The sequence below is a fragment of the Mobula hypostoma genome, chromosome 25 (genome assembly GCF_963921235.1).
Source record: "Mobula hypostoma chromosome 25, sMobHyp1.1, whole genome shotgun sequence".
NCBI lineage: Eukaryota > Metazoa > Chordata > Chondrichthyes > Myliobatiformes > Myliobatidae > Mobula > Mobula hypostoma.
The window spans coordinates 44,515,761-44,535,039 of record NC_086121.1 but is presented as its reverse complement, the minus strand read 5'-3'; the positions used below and the strand labels follow the sequence as shown (position 1 = coordinate 44,535,039).

The 19,279-nt window shown below is 42.2% G+C and overlaps 1 protein-coding gene and 1 pseudogene across 1 annotated transcript in view; one reads left to right on the top strand and one right to left on the bottom strand.

Moving 5' to 3' along the window:
* The first annotated feature begins 3,925 nt into the window (after nucleotides 1-3,925).
* si:ch73-206d17.1 (tyrosine-protein kinase STYK1) overlaps nucleotides 3,926-19,279 on the top strand; it is an 83,507-nt gene continuing 68,153 nt past the window's right edge. The window contains exon 1 of the mRNA XM_063033159.1: nucleotides 3,926-3,976. The gene's annotated coding sequence lies outside the window, so the exon portion shown is untranslated. The remainder of the gene's footprint in view (nucleotides 3,977-19,279) is intronic.
* LOC134337853 (sin3 histone deacetylase corepressor complex component SDS3-like) lies at nucleotides 17,650-18,591 on the bottom strand (annotated as a pseudogene).

Here is a 19,279-nt window from a genome sequence, read left to right as displayed (position 1 = left end):
TGGTGTGTCTGTCCTGTCTGTCTGTAGTGCCTTGGAATGGTTGATCAAATGCACAAATGGTGTGAAACTTCCTCCCTTTCAAACTGCAGTCATGGGTTCCATTCTATGAGGATCTCTGATTATGACATATTTGCATGCCATCGTAATCAGTTTACCCCAGTATCATTGTTAATAAAACATGCCAATCTCAGATCCCGAGTAGAAGATCTAAAACTGAATTATCTATGGCAATTTTACCCTCATATCCGAATCTTTTTCCAATAACATCTCAGGAGGAGGCAGTTTGGTCATCATATACATACATCACTTCCAACAACGTGAAACCAAGCACCGTGGCTGACAACAAGGCTTCACTCCTAATGAGCTCAATGTTCACTTTGACAGTCAACGCATGAAGGCAGCTTCGCAAATTCCCCCAGTCCCCAGTGACTTGTGATTTCAGTCTCTGAAGCTGATGTGAAAGTATCAGTCAGGCAGATAGCAGGCAGGGATGAGTTGTACTGTAGAACTGGGCCAAAATTGAAAAGGGTGTTAGATACAGGATTGATGGTTTTAAATTTGAATGCACACAGTCTATGGAATAAGGTAGATGATCTTGTAGGGCAGTTAGAGATTGGCAGCAATAACATTTTGGGCATCACTGAGTCATGGATGAAAGGAGATTATAGTTGGGAGTTGAAATTCCAAGAAGACACATTTTATCAAAAGGACAGGTGGTTAGGTGAGGAGTGGTGTGGCTCTGTTGGTTAAAAAAAAATGAAATCAAGTCATTAGAAGGAGGTGACATTGGATCGGATGATGTAGAATCCTTGTGGATAGAATTAAGAAAGTACAAGGGTAAAAAGACCCTGATAGAAATTATATACAGGCCTCCAAAGAGCAGCCAGAATAGGGACTACAAACTACATTTGGAGATGAATAGAAAGGGCTTGTCAAAAGGGCAATATTGCCAAGGCCATGGAGATTTCAATATGCAGGTAGATTGGGAAAATCAGGTTGATGCTGGATCCCAAGGGAGAGAATTTGTAGAATGCCTATGAGTTAGCTTTTTAGGGGTAGCTTGTGTTTGAGCCCACTAGGGGATCAGCTGTTCTGGATTGAGTATTGTGCAATGAACTGGATTTGATTAGGGAGCTTAAGGTAAAAGAGGTCAGGAGACAGTGATCATAATATGATAGACACCCTGCAATTTGAGAGGAAGAAGCTAAAGTATCAGTATTACAGTGGAATAAAGAGAAGTACAAAGACATGAGAGAGGAGCTGGTCAAAGTTGACTGGAAGGGAACATCAGCATGGATGAGCAGAGCAGCAATGGCTGGAGTTTCTGGGAGCAATTTGGAAGGCACAGGGTAGGTACATCCCAAAAAAGCTGTAGTATTCTAAATTCAGGATAACACAATTGTAGCTGACAAGGGAAGTCAAAGCCACCATAAAAACAAAAGAGAGGAGATATAATAGAGCAAAAATTAGTGGGAAGTTACAGAATTAGGAAACTTTTAAAAGCCAACAGGAAGCAACTAAAAAGTCATAAGGGGGGAAAAGATGAAATATAAGGTACACTAGCCAACAATATCAAAGAGGATGCTAAAAGTTTCTTTGCAGATATATAAAGAGAAGTAAGAGTAGATAATGGACCAGTAGAAAGTGACACTGGAGAGGTAGTAATGGGGAACAAGGAAATGGTGGGTGAACATCAGTTTTCACTTTGGAAGACATGAGCAGTTTGCCAGAAGTTCAAGAGTGCTAAGGGGCAGAAGTGAGTGTAGTTGTTATTACTAGGCAGAAGGTGATTTAGAAGCTGAAATGTCTGAAGGTGGATAAGTCACCTGGATAAGCTGGACTACACCCCATGGTTCTGTAAGAGGCAGTTGAAGAGATTGTGGAGGAATTAGTAATGATCTTTCAAGAATCACTTGATTCTGGAATGGTTCTGAAGGACTGGAAATATGCAAATTTCACTCCACTCTTCAAGAAGGGTGGAAGGCAGAAGAAATTAAAGTATAGGCCAGGTAGCCTGACTTTATTGGTTGGGAAGATGTTGTAGTTGATTGTTAACCCTGTTAACACTCAACCCTGGAAAATCTGGACAGCAAAGATGCATACATCAGGATGCTCTTTATTGACTACAGCTCGGCATCGAACCAAGAGCATTTCCTTGTGCAACTGGATCCTCGATTTCATCACTTGCAAACCCTAGTGAGTTTGGATTGGAAACAACATCTCCTCCACAATCATCATCGGCACAGGTGTACCACGAGGCCGTGTGCTTAGTCCACTGCTGTACTTGCCTTATACTCATCTCTGTAAGGCTAAGTACAGCTCTAATACCATATTTAAGTTTGCGTATAATACCACTGTCATTGGCTGAATCAGAGGTGGTGCTGAATCAGCACATAGGAGATTGATTGAAAGTCTTTCACTCAGTGTCAGGAATGCCAATGCCATGATTATTGACTTTAGGAGGAGGAAACTGGAGGTCCATAAGCCAGTCCTAATCGGGCACTGAGGTGGAGAGGGTCAGAAACTTTAAAATTCCCGTGTTATTATTTCAGAGGAGCTGTGCTGGGTCCATGGTTTCTGTGAAGAAAGCACAGCAGTGCTTCTACTTCCCTAGAAGTGTGTGAAGATTCAAACGTGACATCTAAAACTTTGACACACTCCTATGTGATGGAGAGTATATTGACTGGTTTAATCACAGCCTGGTATGGAAACACAAGTGCCCCTGCACAGAAAAGTAGTGGATATGGCCCTGTCCATCATGGTTTAAGCCCTCCCCACCATGGAGCGCTGTCACAGGAAAGCATCATCCATCATCAGAGATCCCCACCATCCAGGCCATACACTTTTCACGCTGCTGCCATCTGGAAAAAGATACAGGAGCCTCAGGACCCACATCACGAGGTTCAGGAACAGTTATTATCCCTTCAACCAACAGGCTCTTGAACCAATGGGGATAACTTCACTCAACTTCACTCACCCCATTACTGAACTGTTCCCACAAACCATGGACTCACTTTCAAAAACTCGTTACCTCATATTATTAGTATTTATTGCTTATTTATTATTAGTATGATTATTTTGTTTCTTTTTATATTTGCACAGTTTGTTGTCTTTTGCACATTGGTTATTTGTCCATTTTGTTGGGTGTGGTCTTTTATTGATTCAATTATGTTTCTTGTATTTACTGTCATTGCCCTGAAGACAATGAATCTCAGCATTGTATATGGTGAAGTATACGTATTTCGATATAAATTTACTTTGAACCAGCTGCCGTCAGGAACAATCCCATTTTCTCACTTTGCCCTCTAATTTCCCAGTGCCCTGCATTCTCTTACTTGTCCACCATCTCCTTTTTGATTTTGCTTTTAGCCATTAACCTACCCTCAGAGGTATTTTACAGTCAACAACTAACCCACTGAATTTAATTACTTATGTGGTACTAACGTTAAACTATGTGGACCATTGAAGACCTTACAGTGGTGAAAGTTGATTGTGGGGAGCGTGGTTAAGTTCCATGCTTCAACCTCTGTCTTGTCACCTCGGCTGTGTGGTTGGAAGAATTTCTGCCGCACCTGTGCTGATTTTATTTTTTCTTGCGACAGTTCAGGAAGGGTTATAAAGATGGTGCAGTTCCAGTAGAGTCAAGAGCAGAGGCATTTCCTGAAATCTGTGACAATTAGTAGCTCGAGCACAAACCGGTGGCTCCGACACGAGTTTCCAGGGTTTCTTTTGTCCCAGAATAAAATCAGATACAGGGTGGGATCTTCTGTAGGAAGCTATTATTTCGGAAGTTCAGGGAATAGACTGATGGAGTTATCTTGCTGGAATCTTGTGTTTTTCTGACAGCTTCACTATATGTCTTTATCAAGAGTGTGATCTTCAAGCAAAGAAGTTAGCTGGTTACTACCTGTATTCCTCTGTCAGCTGATGGATCAGTGTTTCTCCATGGTGAACACCCTGTTTGCGGACTTAAAATGTGAGTTGGTTGAATCCTGGTGGGCAGATTGGATCTACAGCAGATTGTAACACAGGTGGATCGGGTAGTTAAGGAAGCTTATGGGGTGTTAGTATTCATAAGTGGAGGGATTGAGTTCAAGAGTCGCGATGTAATGATGCAGCTCTATAAAACTCTGGTTAGGTCACACTTGGAGTACTGTGTCCAGTTCTGGTCGCCTCACTATAGGAAGGATGTGGAAGCATTGGAAAGGGTACAGAGGAGATTTACCAGGATGCTGCCTGGTTTAGAGAGTATGGATTATGATCAGAGATTAAGAGAGCTAGGTCTTTACTCTTTGGAGAGAAGGAGGATGAGAGGAGACATGATAGTGGTGTACAAGATAATAAGAGGAATAGATAGAGTGGATAGCCAGCACCTCTTCCCCAGGGCACCACTGCTCAGTACAAAAGGACATGGCTTTAAGGTAAGGGGTGGGAAGTTCAAGGGGGATATTAGAGGAAAGTTTTTTACTCAGAGAGTGGTTGGTGCGTGGAATGCACTGCCTGAGTCAGTGGTGGAGGCAGATACGCTCGTGAAGTTTAAGAGACGACTAGACAGGTATATGGAGGAATTTAAGGTGGAGGGTTATATGGGAGCCAGGGTTTAAGAGTCGGCAGAACAATGTGGGCCGAAGGGCTTGTACTGTGCTGTACTATTCTCTGTTCTGTGTAACTGCTTCACAACTGATAAAACTTTCTTACAGAATGTTGGAAAGACCCAGTTTCTCTTTGCACAGATGCTGCCCGAGGGCTTGTTTGCTTCTTGTGTGTTCTGCATTCATTTCAGCTTTCTTGTACCTGTCCATTTTTCAGATTCATGTGTCTACTTGGTCTGATCACCATCAGTTTACCTATAACAGGTGCAACTGGGAGATGTAACTATTGCACAGCGGAGGCAAAACTCTGTCTTCATTCAGAATGCCCTCCGTTATGTTGTGTTTCACCCTCCCCTTGTCTTTCTCCCTCTCTCCCCCCCCCACCTTTTAAATCTACTCCTAATCTTTTTTTCCACATTCCTGCTGAGGAGTCATGACCTGAAACGTTGACTGTACTCTTTTCAACAGAGTCTGCCTGGCCTGCTGTGTTTCTGCAGCATTTTGTGGGTGTTGTTTGGATTTCCAGCATCTGCAGGGTTTCTCTTGTTTGAACTAAATATTAGGCACTAGACTCTAGAATACTACAGCACAGTACAGGCCCTTTGGTCCTCAATGTTGTGCCGACCCATATATTCCGAAAAAAAGTACTAAACCCACATTACCCCATAACCCTCTATTTCTCTTTCATCCATGTACCTGTCCAAGAGACTCTCAAATACCCTAATGTTTTAGCCTCCGCCACCATCCCTGGCAAGTCATTCCAGGCACCCACAACCCTCTGTGTGGAAAAAAAAACAAACAAATAGACAACTTACCCCTGATATCTCCCCTAAACTTCCCTCCCTTAACTTTGTACATATGCCCTCTGGTGTTTGCTGTTCGTGCCCAGGGAAACAGGTACTGGCTATCCACCCTAAGCAAATACTTTGCTTACCACATTTTTTTTCTGGCAAACAATCATTGCAAGTAATAGTCTGTAACTTTGGACTTGGAGGCAACGCGGTGACATTTGTGAGGTAAGGCGAGGTGGCGGGCCCATTGCCAATAGTGTGAAAGGTTGGGCACAGGCCGAACTGAAGCCACAGGGTCCAGACCTCAGAGTGTGTCGATGCTACTGAACACAAAGTTCAGGCAGAGATTTACAGGTCGAATTGAGGTGGCTAAGTTCAGCCCATCCAAGCAGCAGAACCCATTTTTTTCTGGGCAGAGATTTGCAGACCAAATCAAGGCGGTGAAGTCCAGCATTTTGAAATGGCAGAACCCAGTGTTCAGATGGAGATTCAAACACCAGGCCAGATTGAAAAGATCAGGATGTGGAGACGCAAGGTGAGGTACTGGCCAGTTCAGATCGCCACTCGAAGCAGCAGAACCCAGTGTTCAGATGGAGATTCAAGCACCAGGCCAGATTGAAAAGGTCAGGATGTCGAGGCCCAAAGCAAAGTGGGGGCCAATTCACACCGCCGCTCTATGGCATTTACTCGACGCTGTGCTGAACTCTCTTGTGGACTTCAGGCCAGAAACACTGTGTGCTTGCGGTTACAGTTTGCATGATTTTTTTTCTTTGCATATTGGGTGTTCGTTTTTATTGGGTTTTTATTCTGTGCCTTTCACCCACCTTCTTGACACAGGTAAAGAGAGAGATGGAATGTCTGCATTTGCCTGGAATAATGCAGCTTCAGAAACTCTCAAGCAGCTTGGCCCCATCCAGGACAAAGCAGTCTGCTTGCTTTCCACCCGCACTGACCCGCTAAACATTCATTCCCCCTCCACCAGCTCCCAGTAGCTACAGTGTCTATCATCTGCAAAATGCATTGTTACTGCCCAGGTTGCCCCGAACCCATGAGGGTTTGTACAAACACCTCTGCTTACAGGCCCCCCTCTAAACTCTGCAGCATCCTGACTTTCGATACTGCATCATTTTTTATTATCCTTGATTTAAATGTCAGTGCTCCCTATCAGCAGTGAAACATAGAAAACCTGCAGCACAATACAGGCCCTTTGGCCCACAAAGCTGTGCCGAACATGTCCTTACCTTAGAAATTACCCAGGGTTACCCATAGCCCTCATTTTTCTAAGCTCCATGTAGCCATCCAGGAGTCTCTTAAAAGACCCTATCGTTTCTGCCTCCACCGCCGTCACCAGCAGCCCATTCCACGCACTCACCACCTCTCTGCTTAACAAAAATCTTACCCCTGACATCCCCTCCGTACCTACTTCCAAGCACCTTAAAACTGTGCCCTCCCGTGTTAGCCATTTCAGCCCTGGGAAAAAGCCTCTGACTATCCACACAATCAATGCCTCTCATCATCTTGTACACCTCTATCAGGCCACCTCTCATCCTCCGTCGCTCCAAGGAGAAAAGGCTGAGTTCACTCAACCTATTCTCATAAGGCATGTTCCCCAATCCAGGCAACACCCTTGTAAATCTCCCCTGCACCCTTTCTATGGTTTCCACATCCTTCCTGTAGTGAGGCAACCAGAATTAAGTACAGTACTTCAAGTGGGGTCTGACCAGGGTCCTATATAGCTGCAACATCACCTCTCGGCTCCTAAACTCAATCCCACGATTGATGAAGGCCAATACACCGTATGCCTTCTTAACCACAGAATCAACCTGCTTATCAGCTTTGAGCGTCCTATGGACTTGGACTCCAAGATTCCTCTGATCCTCCACACTGCCAAGAGTCTTACCATTAATACTATATTCTGCCATCATATTTTACCTACCAAATTGAACCACCTCACAGTTATCTGGGTTGAACTCCATCTGCCACTTCTCAGCCCAGTTTTGCATCCTATCGATGTCCCGCTGTAAACTCTGACAGCCCTCCACACTATCCACAACACCCCCAACCTTTGTGTCATCAGCAAATTTACTAACCCATCCCTCCACTTCCTCATCCAGGTTATTTATAAAAATCACAAAGAGTAGGGGTTCCAGAACAGATCCCTGAGGCACACCACTGGTCATTTCTTAAATTAAGGTGGGCAATGTGCACTGGCCTGTCAGGAATGCTCAAATCCTGGAAATTAATAAAAAAGAAAATCTATCTCAGTATATGTGGAAGCTTTAGAGAGGGTACAAAGGAGATGCTGCCTGGATTAGAGAACATCTTAGGAGAAAAGGTTGAGTGAACAAGAGACAACTGGATAGAACTATATATATGATTGAGAGGCATAGATAGGGGGTTATAATAAATGTCTTTTCCCCAGAGCAGCAATGATCAATGGGTAATTATTAATATCACATGTACCTAGATACAGTGAAACTCTTGTTTTACATACTGTTTATGCAAATCAGATTATTGAAAATTGCATAAGGTAAAATAATAATGCAGAATAAAGCATAACAGCTATAGAGAAAGGGCAGTGCCGGTAAATAAGAATGTGTGATATGTTTCGTAACTGCAGAAACTAATCAAAAGAAAGGTACACAAACTCGAGATTGTTTGTCTATTTAGTTTTTCTTCAAGTCAGCTGCTCACATATGACGTATGCCATTCATGTACTTTTGCATATAAACTCATAATGAATTATGTAAACATAGAATGCTTAAACAATATATTTGCGATATTACTCAAAGGATACTGAAATAGTTATGCACCACACTCCTCCCTGCTTAGTTTTGTACCCCACCTCAATATAGAAGATATCTCAACTCAAATATGTCTATATATTAGAGGAGATGATAGCTAGGAGCTCCAGGGAGGTGGTCACCTCTAGGTTACAGGAAGCAGGTGAATGGGTGGCAGTCAGAAGAAGAAAGGGAAGTAGGCAGCCAGTACAGAATGTCCCTGTGGCCATTCTCCTTAATAACGAGTATAACATTTTGGGATATTGTTTGGTGGGGATGGGGCAACCTACCAGGGGAAATGCACAGCCTCTGGCACTCTGGAAGAGAAGGGGGACAGAGGAGGAATGCAGTGGTGATAGGAGATTCCATAGTCAGAAGAGCAGATGGGAGAGTCTAGATGGATAGAGAGACGCAGATGGTATGTTGCCTCCCAGCTGCCAGGGTCAGGGACATCTCAGATCCTGTCCACAACTTTCTGAAGGGGAGAGTGAGCAGCTAGAAGGCTTGACACATATTGGTACCAATGACATAGGAAGGAAAAGAGAGGAGTTTCTGTAGAGAGAATTTAGATAGGTAGAAAGCAGAAAAGCAAAACCACCACGGTAGCAAACTGGATTTCTGCCCATGCTATGCGCCACTGAGGGCAATAGGATGATTTGGCAGATGAATTGGTTCAGGGGCCAGGGTTTCAGACTTATGAATCATTGGACCTCTTCTGGGAAAGGAATAACGTATACAAAAGGGACGGGCTACACCTGGACTCAAGGGAGACCAATATCCTTGCGGACAGGTTTGCTAAAGGTATTGGGAAGGGCTTAAACTAATTTGACAGGGGGATGGGAACTGGAGTGATGGGGCTGAGGACAGGGATATTGTTTTACCGGCAGAGGTCATGTATAGTGAGACTGTTAGGAAGGACAGGCAAATGATAGGGCAAAATTGCAGTCAGTGGATGGGCTTCAGTGTAAAAGGGGGACAAATACAGGACTGAAGGTGATATACATGCAGTAGACAAAATACGGTAGATGATCTTGTGGAGCAATTCGAGATTGGCATGTATGACATGGGTATTACGGGGTCACAGTTGAAAAACGATTGTAGTTGAAAGCTTTATATCCAAAGGTACACAATCTTTTGAAGAGGCAGGTAGATTGGGAAAATCAAGTTGATGCTGGATCCCAAGGTATCATTGTGGAATGCCTCTGAGAAAGCTTTTTGGAGCAACTTGTGGTTGAGTCCACTAGGGGATTGGCCATGCTGGCTTGGGTGTTGTGTAATGAACCAGATATTATTAGGAAGCTTAAGGTAAAGGAACTTTTAGGAAACAGTGATCATAATATAATAGAATTCACCCTGCAATTTGAGAGGGAGAAGATAAAGTCGGATGTATTACAGTGGAGTAAAGGGGCATGGGAGAGGAGCCAGCCAAAGTTGTTTGGAAGGAGACACTAGCAGGAATGATGGTAGAGCAGAAATAGCTGGAATTTTCGGGAGCAATTCAGAAGGCACAGGATAGATACATCCCAAAGAAGAGGAAGTATTTTAAAAGCACGATGACGCAACCATGGTTGGCAAGGGAAGTCAAACCTAAGATGACAGAAAAGAGAGGGCATATAATAAAGCAAAAATTAGTGGGAAGTTGGAAGATTTGGAAATTTTGAAAAACCAACAGAGGGCAACTAAAATAACTGGGGGAGGGAATAAAATATGAATGTAGCTAGCCAATAATATCAAAAATGAAAATATTAAATATCAGAAGTTTTTTTCAGATATATAAAGAAGATGTTGGACTTGTGAAAATGATGCTGGAGAAGTAGTCATGGGGACAAGGAAACAGCAGATGAACTGAATAAGTATTTTGCATCTGTCTTCACTGTGGAAGACACTAGTAGTATACTAGAAGTTCGAGACTGACAAGAGTCTGAAATGGGTGCAGTTGCTATTACTAGGGAGATGATGCTTGGGAAACTGAAAGATCTGAAGGTAGGTGTGTCACTAGAACCTGATGGACTACACCCCCCAGGTTTCTAAAAGAGGTAGCTGAAGAGATGTGGAGGGATTATCAATGATCTTTCAAGAATCAGTAAATTTTGGCATGATTCTGGAGGAATGGAAAATTACAAATGTCACTCCACTCTTCAAGAAGGGAAGGAGGCAGAAGAAAGGAAAGTATAGGCCAGTTAGCCTGACCTCAGTAGTTGGGAAGGTGTTGAAATCAATTGTTAAGGATGTAGTTCTGGAGTACTGGGAGGCACATAATAAAAAAGACCGAAGTAGCATGATTTCCTCGAGAAAATCTTGCCTGACAAATCTGTGAAATTCTTTGAAAAAAATAACAAGCAGGAAAGACAAAGGAGAATTGGATCTAAGTTGTGTACTTAGATTTTCAGAAGGCCTTTGACACAGTACCTCATATAAGGCTGCTAAACAAGGTAAGAGCCCAGGGTATTATAGAAAAGATACCAGCATGGATAGAGCATTGGCTAATTGACAGGAGGCAAAGACTGAGAATAAAGGGATCCTTTTCAAATTGGCTGCCGGTGACTAGTGGTGTTCCACAAGGGTCTGATACAAAGATAAGGTGAGGACCAGGTAGTGTTGAGGAAGCAGAGAGGCTGCAGAAGGACTTGGATTAGGGAAAAGGGCAAAGAGGTGGCAGAGTCTGGAAGTGCAAGATCATGTGCTTTGGTAGATGGAATAAAAGCATAGACTAGGTTCTAAATGGGGAGAAAATGCAAAAATCCAAGGTGAAAGGGGATTTGGGAGCCCTAAAGATTAACCTGCAGAGTGAATCATGGTGAAGAAGGCATAAGCAATGTTAGCATTTATTTCAAGAGGATTAGAGTATAAAAGCAAGGACGTAATGCTGAGACTGTATAAGGTACCTCAGAGTATTGTGAGCAGTTTTGGGCCTCTTATTTAAGAAAGGATGATATTGGAGAGGATTCAGAGGAGGTTCACGAGTATGATTCCAGGAATGAAAGAGCTATCATATGAGTAGTGATTAAAGTTCTAGGCCCATACTTGCTGGGAGTTAAAGAATAAGGGGGGATCTCATTGAAATGTATTAAATGTTGGAGGGCCAAGGTAGACTGGATGTGAAGAGGATGTTTCCTTTGGTGGGGGAGTCTAGGACCAGAGAGCACATCCTCATAATAGAGGGATGTCCATTTTGAACAGAAACGAGGAGGAATTTTATTTAGCCAGATGATGCTGAATCTGTGGAATTTGTTGCCACAGACAACTGCAGAGGCCATGTCACTGGTTGTGTTTAAGGTGAACATTGATAGGTTCTCTATTAGTCAGGTTGTGAAAGGTTATGGGGAGAAGGAAGGAGAATGGGATTGAGGGGGAAATGGGTCAGGCATGATGAAGTGGCAGAGCAGACTTAAGGAGAATTAGGCCCAAATAGCCTAACTCTGTTCCTACGTCTTATGATCTTATAGTCTTGTATATAATTGTGTAGAAGAATGGTCCTCTTCTGATCTTAAACTTTCCAAGTGCCCACTTCTGATCACCTCTGTAGTCCCTCACTAGGGCTGCTTGTGCAGAGGTGAAACATCAAACCTTCTTGTTTGAATTGCCTTCAATTTATCTCAGCTGATTATCCTGCATACTCATTCTGACGTAGGGTTTGAAGAGATCCAAGTGTAAACACAAAGGACAATATGCAAACGGCATAGCTGCTGAGCTCTCGGTTGTGGAGTGTGCTGCAATGCGATCTGAGGTGATAAGTTCAAGGGACAGGACAAGTAGCTATGTTTGGCAGGAACTTATAGTAATTGACAAATCCTAAAAAAGATCCACAGCTCTGATGTGTGCTTTGGCCGTGGGGCATCCACCACTGCTTGGAATTAGCACACTTGTGTAAATCTTGTGCATCAATGGTGTGACCACAGTAAGTGATGCTTGGTTTAAAGAATTCACACTTGTTGTGTCGTACTCTGAGTCCACACTATTCTAAGCTTTTTAACACTGTCCTGAGATTTTGGAAATGTTCCATGTCATCCTCATTAATAACAATGATCTCATCCAGGTAGCACTGAGTGCCTGGGCAGCCTTGCAGCTCCTGGTCCATAGATTTCTGCCGGAGTGCAGGTGCAGATGCTACTCCAAAAATATCCCTCTTCTATTGATAAAGCCCTTTGTGAGTGTTTATAGCAAGATACACTTTAGATTCTTCTTCCATCTCCATCTATAGGTAGACCTCAGTTACGTGCACTTTGCTGAAGTGTTCTGCTCTAGAAAGGTTTGTAAAGATATAGAACCATAGAACATTACAGCACAGAAACAGGCCTTTTGGCCCTTCTTGGCTGTGCCGAACCATTTTTCTGCCTAGTCCCACTGACCTGCACCTGGTCCATATCCCTCCATACACCTCCCATCCATGTACCTGTCCAAGTTTTTCTTAAATGTTAAAAGTGAGCCCGCATTTACCACTTCATCTGGCAGCTCATTCCACACTCCCACCACTCTCTGTGTGAAGAAGCCCCCACTAATGTTCCCTTTAAACTTTCCCCCTTCACCCTTAACCCATGTCCTCTGGTTTTTTTCTCCCCTTGCCTCAGTGGAAAAAGCCTGCTTGCATTCACTCTATCTATACTTACCATAATTTTATATACCTCTGTCAAATCTCCCCTCATTCTTCTACGTTCCAGAGAATAAAGTCCTGACCTATTCAACCTTTCTCTGTTTCTCAAGTCCCAGCAACATCCTTGTAAGCCTTCTCTGCACTCTTTCAACCTTATTAATATCCTTCCTGTAATTTAGTGACCAAAACTGTACACAATACTCCAAATTCGGCCTTACCAATGCTTTATACAACCTCACCATAACATTCCAACTCTTCTACTCAATACTTTGATTTATAAAGGTCAATGTACCAAAAGCTCTCTTTGCAACCCTATCTACCTGTGACACCACTTTTAGGGAATTTTGTATCTGTATTCCCTGATCCCTCTGTTCTACTGCACTCCTCAGTATCCTACCATTTACCTTGTATGTTCTACCTTGGATGTTCTACCTTGGTTTGTCCTTCCAAAATGCAATACCTCACACTTGTCTGTAATAAACTCCATCTGCCATTTTTCAGCTCATTTTTCCAGCTGCTCCAAATCGCTCTGCAAGCTTTGAAAACCTTCCTCACTGTCCACTACACCTCCAATCTTTGTATCGTCAGCAAATTTGCTGATCCAATTTACCACATTATCATTCAGATCATTGATATAGATGACAAATAACAATGGACCCAACACTGATCCCTGTGGCACACCACTGGTCACAGGCCTCACTCCCACTAAAATTATCTTATCTTCAGTAGAAGCTCCTGGTTGAATATGTGCAGGCTTCAGTTCAGGATCTCTAAAGTGCCATTCAAGCTTATTTTGTGGAATTACTGAAACAGCTGAGCCACTGTCCAGTGCAATTTTAATGAGTTTGCCACTCAGTTCTGGTGTAAGCCATATTGCTTGTCTCTTGTTAGTTTTCACATTGGCTATTTAGTCTGTGTCATTCTCATCATCAGATTTTTCATCAATAGCATGCAGATTAGTGTTGTCTTTGAAACTGCAACTTGACCTTTACTCTTTACTGTGCAGCCCATTTATATAAGTCTGTCTGACATGCTTTTTGTATGTGTCCTACTTTGTTGCATTTTCTACAAGTTTCCCCTTTAACCCTGCATTGGTCTGGCGTATGTGGTCCCTAGCAAAATGGTAACAGAATTTGTTCAAGTCGGTAGGTTTTTTTTAATATTGTAATTTTATTCATGTTCACTCTCACTCCTAGTTGCAACTCAGTTGCGCCTCTGGCTGCTGTTTCCATTGAAGCAGCGATATTGAACTGCTATTTTAAATGTGAGTTGTTCATAGTTAAGAGCCATTTCTGAATGCTCTCTTGTAAAATTCCACAAACTAAACGATCCATCAATGCATCTTTAAACCCATCACTGAACTAACAATCCTCGGACAGTTTCTTCAGCCTCAAAAGCTGAAATAGACTCTCCTTTTTAATTCCGCTTATGAAACCTGAAGCATTCTGCAGTCAACAGTGGTTTCGGTTCTAAATGCTCGTGCTTATTTTCACAATATCAGCAAAGCTTACTTCAGCTGGTTTGGTTGGAGCAGTCAAACTTTGAAACAGACTGTATGTTTTTCCACCTATTGCACTCAGTAAAACTGGCACTCGTTTCTTTTGGTTATTCTGTTTGCTTTAAAATACTGCTCAATTCATTAAGTGTATATCATCCACTTATCTGCTGTGCGTTTTAATGTGTCTATCTTTCTAAATGTAGACAACCATTTCTGCTTTTTAAAAAATTTATTATCATTATCATCCAGTGTTCCCTGTTTATAAACCCATGCCATTTTGCTTGTTCATTTTGTCAATTTTCTGCCTTTTTAAATTCGAATATCTCTCTCCCCTTAAGAAACAGGTGCTGCACTTCAATAGGTAGGTAGTCATCTCCAGTTCATGTTAAAACGTCACCATCACCGCTATTATGTTTTGTAACTCCAGAAGCTAACTGAAGGAAAAACACAGGAGCCCATGATATTTGGTCGTCTCAGTGTTTCTTTAGTGAGACGCTCGTCTATGACGTAGTGGTGTAATGGTGCATGCTGTTCAGATACTCCTTACAAATTGAATGTATTTACAATATTACTCAAATATGACTAAAATATTAAACTTGCTGCAATGCGCACGTTCATAATGATTATGAGGTCAAGAGTCCATCTTATCATACAACAAACTGATAACGGTGGGATAGTCCTTCAGCCTGTTGGTACGTGCTTTCAGGCTTGTTTTCGGGCTTTTGTATGGGAAAGGGCAGAGAATGTTTAGTGAGTGTGATTTCTGAGTGTGCTAGCTGATTCTTCTAAGGTGAATGAGGGAAGTTTAGGTGAGATGTCAAAGGTAGGGATTTTTACACTGAATTGTTGGTGCCTGAAATGCACTTCTGGGGGTGGTGATAGAGATTGATATGGTGGGGACATTTGAGAGAGTCTTAGCTACACACATGGACGTAAGAAAAAAGGGGAGGATTATGGGCTATGTCGGAGGGAAGGTTCTGCTGTACAGCTGTGTTCTGTGGAGTCTGTGAAATTGAATGAGAGTTTTGGCTCACCCTCTGTCATCCTCTGCACCCTGACCAGGATAAATATGAGGAGAGATCCATTTTCACTGACTACTGTCTTGGCCAACATTATGCCATGGAAGGGAGCAGTAACATCCCATGTGCTGGTGAAGCAGTGACAATTTGCTGGTAGCAGATAAAACTACTAACTACTTTATTAGTCGCACTTTTTATGGAAAATTATCACTGCAGTGAATTGCCTGGAACTTCCCTTTTGGAGTTGAGCTTTTGAACCCCCGGTACAACCTGATATTTTTGCGTTACGAGCTATCGAAGGTGCAGGAGAGCTGCAGTGAAGTCAGGTAGCAGGGCCTGGGCCCGAAAGAGAGGAACAAGCCAAAGTAAGGCCATTGATGGAGCGACAGAGCCAGTTTGAAGCAGCAGAACTGAGTTGAGGTAGTGGGGCCTGGGCCTGAGAGGGGAGGAATAAGCCAATGCTTGACTGATGTAAGCACTGGGCCAAATTGGAAAGACCAGGTATGAGCTGAATTGAAATGGTGGGTCCCAGGCCCAAGAGGCAGGGCCCAGGTCTGAGTGTGAGGAACAACTTGATGTTTGGCAGATTTAAGCACTGGGCCAGAAACAAGAGTGTTTAGTTCACTTCTTAGCAAGGTTTACTCATCTCTGCACTGAATTGAGACTGTTGCCTGCAACTAACAGGACCCTGGATCAGCTGTGACTGGCTTCATGGCTATGAGCTCACTTTCATGAACTTCAGTTCTGAATGTTGTTTGCTTCCTTTTATTATTTGCATAATTTTTTTCTCTACACATTTTCTGTTTGACAGTTTTTAATGAGCCCTATTAGGTTTCTTTGTTCTCTAGCTGTCTGTAAGAAGATTCATCTCAAGGTTGAATAATGTATACATGCTTTGATAACAAGTGTATTTTGAACTTTGTCTTCCTGTTTCTTACTCCCTCTAGTAGTGCTGCACTTTCTCTGAGGTTGCAAGAGAGTTGTGTGTCACCGAAGGTAAAGCGGAGATGATTTGGGTGATGTGGCTACTGGAGATGAACAACAAGCAGATTTTACAATTTCAGATTTCTGATGCAGTAGTTCTGAGTGTGACGTGCTGAAAGGTTATTGGTTTGGACATGGTTGGACATAGTCATTGAGAAGAGTATTAGATTAGATTATTATCTGAGTATTAGATTATGAGGACACTCAGTCCTCGTTTATTGTCATTTAGAAATGCATGTATTAAAAAATGATACAAGATTCCTCTAGAATGATATCACAAGAAAACACAGAACAAACCAAGACTAAAACTGACAAAACCACATAATTGTAACATATAGTTACAATAGTGCAAAGCAATACCATAATTTGATAAAGAGCAGACCATGGGCATGGTAAAAAAAAAAAGTCTCAAAGTCCCGACAGACTCATCATCTCACGCAGGCGGCAGAAGGGAGAAACTCTCCCTGCCATGAACCTCCAAGCACCACCAACTTTTACAGCTTGGGGCGCCAGAGTTTGGAATTCAATTCCAGTGCATTTCTGAGGAGTCTGTATGTCCTACCTGTGGAAATTTGTAGGTTTTAGCCGGGTGCTCCAATTTCCTCCCTGTTGTGTATGTGGCCTGGTTACACAACAACGCTATTAATAAAAGTGCTGGAGACGGGAGCTAAGTTTCATGGTTCTTTACTGGCAGAATCCAAACTTGGCACACATGTACAGATCAATATGCGCCTGATAGCACATGCTGAATATGTGCCTAATAGCGCATTCAACGATGTGTTACTAAAACATAAAGTAAGCCCTTATTATACTGTAGGCTATACGGTACACTTCTCCCCTTTTATTAGTGTACTAACAGTTTTTTTAACTGGGGCACTATGCTAAACAAATATGTTTGCCCTTAACATATAAACACCTACCATTTGTTTACTTAGTAACTTAATAATATCAAATTATGACAAAGTAAAGTAATAATATCAATTTATAATGAGCCTTTTTTTTACTTTTGGTCTAAGACCTGTTTATAACTCAAGTCTCTTGGGAGGGGGGGGGTCTTCTCTAGATTGTCCGGCACTGAAGCAAATAGGTCTTCGCTATATTGACTGGAATAAATTAAACAATCCACAAAATGGCAGGTTCCAGCCATAAAGAGTGGTCACCTCCATCTTGCAAAGATGTCGAAAGCAAAGTGAAATCCGTGAAAAGGTGAATGTTACTCTTAAAAATATGTACAATCATCAAAACTGAGATGGCATTGGAAAGTGTCTTCAAATAGTGTGTTCTTCAGTCTGTCAATAAACTTGTTTGTTTTAATACCGATTTCCATATAAAAGTCATGAAAAGTTGACCTCTGAGCATAGGGAGTTGAGAAGATGTGAGCCTCCAACTTGCTAAGAGTTCGAGGCAGCAGATCGCCTCCATATAATAAAGACTCCTCTATGCAGTTGTCCTAGGTATATATGCATCTTTGTGCTATCACTTGTCTTCCTTACCCATATCTCATCTGTTCCAACTGAGCTAATTACACAGCCAATCTTCGTATTCTCCTTAGATTCCAAATAGATAGCCTGACCTTTATGATACCACCTCTTATCATAATATAATTTTCCTTCTTCTATTCATGCTTCATATCTTTGTGCTGGTGATTCAGCAGGAGTGCTGGGAAGATACTCAGGAGAAGATGGAGATGCTGGTCTTTTTGGAGATTTAAGCTTATTGAGAGTTCATAGATCTTCCATTATCTGTTCATCTTTTACCAAGTAATTTATCTGCGCAGTTGCAGGTTTTTGTCTTTTGTCTGTAATTGGAACAGGGTCATTAGGTCTCCTCCTTAGTTTCCTAGTCATTATTGGCTTTATCTCCATAGAATCTCCTGTGAGTCCCGTTGTTAGCCTCTCATTCTCAATCATCTTTTTCTTTTCTAACTCAATCTTTTTATCTTCAAATTCCTTCACTGCTGCTTTCTTTTCTTTAATATAATTCCTTTCTACTTGTTCTGTCTCCAGTTGCAGAAAAAGCTCTGCATTTAGTATTGTTTTCTTGTATTGTTGATTTACTTTCTTCATCCTTTTCTGATACTCCTGCAAAGTGCCTTCCTGTAACTGCTGTAGCTGTCTTTTGAGAGATGTCAATTTCTCCTGGTACATCTGCTCTTTTACTTCCAGGTAGTCTTCATCATCCTGCTAATTGGCAATATCTGTCTCCCTTGCATCCTCTGTATCTTCATCCAAGTCACAGCCATGGATACTGCATTCGTCCTCATCGTCGACACTATCTAGCTCCTCCTCATCATTGTAATAGTTGACAATAGGTGAGAGGAGAGCTGTGGACATCTACCCTGCCGAGCTGCCCTCCTTTGTTAACGCATTTAGTGCCTTGATAGTGTACCAATCCATCTGGATTTTCCTGAGCCATTCACATCCTAGCAATGGTGGTCCTCCATTTTTCAGTACATAGAGGTTCAGCTGCTGTGTTTTGTCTCTGTAGGTCACTGTCACTTTAATTTTACCTTTGGGACACACTTTCAGTCCTGTGTAAGTCTTTAGCAGTAGTTTAGTTCGTTTCAGAGATATGTGAGAAAACAGTCGTTTGTAGTCATGCACAGAGATCACTGTTAAAGCTGAGCCTGTGTCCAACTCCATTTTCAGTCTGACGCCTGCCACTTGAGTGATCCTTATTACTCTTCGATCATCTGTCTCTTTCACGCTGTGAAGTTGCAGACAAGATAATTCACTTTCGGCTGAGTCATTTTAATCCGAACTGCTTTCTTCCATGTTGTGTACATTGTTGTGTTTTCCTTTCTGGGATTTCTTGTTTCTTTGTATTTTGCCCTTTTTCTGCTGTTGACTAGCTTTGCATACTCTGCCAATGTGGCCCTGTTTGCCACAGTTTCTGCATTCTTTGTCTTTAAACCAACAGTCTTCAGGGTCATGTGACATGTTCCCACAACTCTAACATTTCCTTCCGTCATTTCTGTTCAGTGACATTTTATTTGTGACATATTCCAGAGATTTTTGTTGT